Source organism: Lonchura striata, chromosome 17 (assembly GCF_046129695.1).
Source record: "Lonchura striata isolate bLonStr1 chromosome 17, bLonStr1.mat, whole genome shotgun sequence".
Lineage (NCBI taxonomy): Eukaryota > Metazoa > Chordata > Aves > Passeriformes > Estrildidae > Lonchura > Lonchura striata.
The window spans coordinates 2459961-2464892 of NC_134619.1; the positions used below are offsets into that span (position 1 = coordinate 2459961).

The window sequence follows — 4932 nt, forward strand, 5'->3', positions numbered from 1 at the left end:
GAAAATTCAGTGCTCAGCTCAGTTTGTTCTCCTGTAACCCCGGGCAGGTGGTCACATGTGAGCTCCTCATTAGGAATTATTGCCTCTCTCCACGCTCAGGGAGAGTTCATATTAATGCTAACAAACCTTAGAGTAGGATGACTTTAATTACAAGAAAATATTTACTCACTTTGGCCAGGGATGACAGTCGGAATCCTTTGGCCGCCTCCCTCCCAGCTTTTTCATTCAGGTGGTTCCCCATGGCTAAAATGTACTCCAAGACAGCAGCAAACTTGGGGCTGGACTGCAGCTGCTTGCTGGCTTGGATGTTCTGGGTGATCAGCTGGAACACACAAACCTTCCCTCAGGCAGGCTGAAAATGGGGATAAATCCCTGGTGTCTGTGCCACCCTCGCTGTCCCCACCTGAAGCCCCTCCTTGCCCAAGGACATCTCCCTGTCCAAACCCCACGGGGATTTTCAGCAAGGTCAAACTCCCCAGGACAAAGCTGTGCTGGCACAGCCACCCCAAAGGGAGTCACATCCTTTCAGCCCTGCCAAAACAACTTCAGCCTCCTGTGCACAAAAAGGGTTCTGCTGTTTGGTTGCCCAAATTTCAGGGATCAGGGGAAGCAGAGCCTGGAGCTCCATCCTTCACCTCCCTCCCTTCCATTTACACCAGCTCAATGCTCTTATCAACATTCTCAGCACAGTTTCCCCACAAGGAAGAATAATAATTTCCTGTACTCAAGCTCAGTATAATTCAGTTTTCCCAGGGAAGCCACCTCCCTTCTAGGGCTATAGGCACAGGAGGGGATTTTGTTCCCAGTAAAAAAATTTGTATTTTTCTAGCACCACACCTCTTTTCATCAGTCACCAACACACAAATTAAAAAACAGGGAGAGGATGAAGCACATGGGTGCAATGAAAGCTGTTGTTAAAACATTTATAGCACAGCTCAGGGCCAGAGGGTGCTGGAAGCCAATATTCACATTGTCCCTTTGGATTTTAGGTGTATATTCTGGGGTTTAAAAACAGGTGTTACCGTGCATAAGAATGTACTTAGACACTAATTAGCTCTTCAGTGAACATTAAATATCCATCAAAGCAAACAGTGCAGAGAATAACTTTCAAATATTCAATATTTGGCTTCAGTGGAGGACAGCAAAGGTGCAACTGCAGCAGGCAGGGTCAGGAATCTGCATCTCCCCTGTGCTTTCCATCTGTTCCTCTTCCGAGCTTCCCTCACCCTTACTGTGGCTTTAATCACAGCCACACCAAGCAGAGCAACTTGGTCTCTCAGAACTTGCACATTTTTATTTTCATTCCCATGCAGGAGGAGTGCAAAACCTCCAAAACATTTTCATGGTGTGGAAATGCTTGTTTTGAATCAAAGCATGGACAAAACCTGGCAGGTAAGGCAGGGCTTGGAGCAGAAGGATCCAGTCACGAGTGTGGCATGTGTTATCCCCCCACCCTTAGGTCATCCTGCAAAAAGGCAGAGAGGCACCCGAGCTCTGCCTCCCAAAAATTCCAGTCCAGAGCCGTAATCCTTAGGGGGAAAAGCTCCTTCAGTCTTCAGGAAATAATAAATCTCTTAGAGATTTGTCAAATAAACTTTCTCTGTGCCTCAGACTGATTCTTTCAGCTCATGGGGCCAGAACCTCCCCAGGAATGGGATTGAATTTTAATGGTGAAATTCACTTCTCTCTTATCCAAAGAAGAAGGAAAGTTTAATAAGTCCAAATAAAATTTTGAAGACCTTTTCCTGTTCTTTTCTCTCTCTTTTGTGGAAGTCTATTCTATTGCCAAGCCCATTATCTCGAACCTTGGTGGAACAAAGATGATATTAAACATCCAAGTGGTAAAAAAACCCAAAAATAATCCTCCCAAACTACACAGCCTTGAAATCTGCACGGAGGGGATTTGGGGCTCTCTCAGCAAACTGCCAGGTGCTGAGCACAAACACCCCAGGAAGGCTCTGTACTTACAGGCTCCAGGTCTCTGATGCTCTCAGGGAGCTCACGGACGCTGAGCAGCAGATCCAGCCTCCGCCCCAGCTGAGGGATTTTACACATCTGCACAGGATTGAGCAGAACCACAATAAAACCTCCCATTTATACCAAAACATGCATATTCCTTTCATCATTTACTGAGCAATTCAGCTGTGCCATTGTTTGCCTAATTTCTGTGCTCATTTATTCATTTTATTCTGGGCCTTAACCCGGTGGACACACTCTGGCACATACCTGCAAATTCACTGTATGCTCTTGTGCAGACATTATTAAAATCAATTGTAATTTTTTCTTGCAAGCAAAAATGGTTAAATACATATAATTTTATAGATTATGGCTTCTAGATTTTGGGAATGTGGATTTAGGTCAGGATAAATCCACATTCCTCTGTAGGAAGAGGAGGAAATCTGACTTGGAGACACAAAGGGATCCATAGTTCTCTTTTTGTTATCCACCTGTCTCAAGTCTTGATCAGAATAATCCTCTTATACTGATTCTGGGTGAGATTGGAAATTTAAGTTTTAAACAGCAGTGGCTTTAGCTTGGAGAATGTCCTAGGATGTGGTGTCTTTTAATATTGAAATTCCTCACCTCTAACATAAACTGGTCAACCACGTGCAGTTCTGAGCAAGACCCCCTGAAGGACAGGTACCTTTCTGCATCTTTGGGTGTGGGCAAATATCTGTAAAGAGAAAACTAAAATTAGGTGTCCTCTTCACTCTGTACTCTGATAAAATAATTCTGCCATTCCTTGCCGTGGAATTTCCTACATTTCGTGTGGTTTATGTGTTTCATTTTTACTGCTTATCCTTTGGAGGCATTGAACCAGCTGTGAGATGGGAAGCAAAAGTGATCTGCAGACACCTCTGGATACCTGGAAATGATTCTGTGTAGATGAGGCTTGAAAACATCCAGAACGTCCACCTGCAGATATTCAGAGAATTTAGAATTACAGAATATTTTAGAAAAGGTGAAACCACGAGACAGAGGAGTGCAGGCCCTCATTTCCAAAGAGGTTGGATCCTTTCTTATCTCTGTTATCACAGAACATCCTGGGCTGGCAGGGACCCACAAGGATCATCCTGTCCCTCCTGGCCCTGCACAGACACCCCAAAAACCCCAACCCAGGGGGGATTTCTCTTCTTTATCATGATTTTTACAGGGTTTTTGACTTGCTGAAACAGTGACAGCACAAAACACAGACCCACAGCTCCCTCCCTTCTGCACAAGGTCACAGAACAGCCTCCAGGGCCGCAGATTTTTGGAAGATTGATGTCTTCAAACATGCCTCCAGTTGGAAAAACAAACACAGCAGCACAGCTGCCTTCCTTTGGAGATCCTCCTGCCTGTCGGAGCCACCGCTGGGGGAATTCACAGCATTGCTTCAGAAAAACTGAATCCATGTCACAGCTCCCATGTGAGCAGTGTAAAGCAGCTGAAATAAGTATTCAGGTCTCCTCTCTTTTCTTTCTCTTAAAACAAACTTCTAAATTTGCAGCAAGAGTGATTAAACATTCATGGGCAGAGCTATACATTTCCAGTAAAAGTCAGGGAATTTACTCAAAGAGGGGAAAAAGCAAATATTTTAGCACATTAAACACTAAGATTTATTTAACTGTTGTCAATAATTAATATGACATTTCCATTGTAAAATTGCTGGGGTTTGAAATAACTCTAGATTGTAGCAGATGAAAATGTAATAATCCTTTCAGCCCACTTTACCAAGAAAAAAATGAATTTTCATTTAAAAATGTTAGCTGTTGGCCAATGAAAGGATGTTTACTCATCATTAAAAATAGTTGGAGCTTTTAAGCAAATTCATAGAACATATTTTAAAAGGTGAAAGCAAATATCTTCATTTAATCAGAAGTCTGATACCCCATAATATTCTTTAGCTGCATTATGCATAGAAAATGGAAATAACAGATTATCTGGAAGGTTTAAAGCTTAAAGCATTAAACAATGGGAGCCATGAGAAAGGAGGCACAAAAACACGTGAATGCATTCCATAAATATCTTTGTACATGAATGCAGCTCTAATGGAATTTGCACGATGAAAAAGATTCTTATTTCTCTGAAAAAAAAATAAGTTTAGAGAGATGCAGAGTGCTTTGCTATAAAGCCATGAGGATATAAAATCATCCAGACATGGAGAGGTTTCTGTATGAAATTCATTCTTGAAGTTTCCAGTGGTATCCCACCACTTCCACTGGATGCATGAGAGGGACACTCTGCCTTGAAAATGGAATTTTGGCTTTAACTTTAAGCATTTTTCACTCTCCAATAGTAGGATTTAGACATCTTTAAGTCCTGATGCCTCAGGTTTGAGCATTACTATTTTTCACATTCTGTGCTGCTTTAGTGTGCAATTCTGAGCTTCACATTATGGGATGGTGAGTTTTCTGCACAGAGCAGAGACAGAACAATTCCTGCTCCAGCTGGGCACCAAGGACAAATGATCCAAACCTCAGCCCAGGAGCACAAACCCCAACAATTCTCCCCAAAATTACCTCCTCAGTGCTGTAATCTGCTCATCTGTGAGCCCACCGCTCTCCTCGTGGATGATGAAGAGTTTGTCCTTCAGCTCACTTGGTTTTATACGGAAACTCTTAAGGAAAATGTCTGGAGAAAAAGGATCCTGGGGTTACTTGGAAGAAAATCCTTGAGGGAGGGGAAGTCACCAAAGTACCTCATCTATACTTAGCAGAATTTAAAAAGAAAGCAAAAAAACCCCAAACAACCAGAATGTAAAATATTTAGCAGCTGCTATCATAAGGCAAAAACTCAGTCTTCATATTTTCTTTAAATTTACATAGCAGTCATCAAGGGAAAACAAATCTGAGGATAATTTTCTTGTCTCTTACTGATACCTGCTCCCTGTGTGGCAGGATTTTCATTTTTCAACAACAATCCATTTGAGAACTTTGCTTTTACTTGTAT

At 42.4% G+C, this 4932-nt stretch overlaps 1 non-coding gene across 1 annotated transcript; it reads right to left on the minus strand.

Annotated features, from left to right (window-relative positions):
- Positions 1–262: 262 nt before the first annotated feature.
- On the minus strand, positions 263–4540 carry LOC110472381 (uncharacterized). The gene is made up of 4 exons (XR_004149096.1): positions 4503–4540; positions 2584–2674; positions 1969–2055; positions 263–322 (listed from the first exon to the last, which is right to left on the minus strand). It is a non-coding gene; the product is annotated as an uncharacterized LOC110472381 (transcript).
- Between the last annotated feature and the right edge of the window lie 392 nt (positions 4541–4932).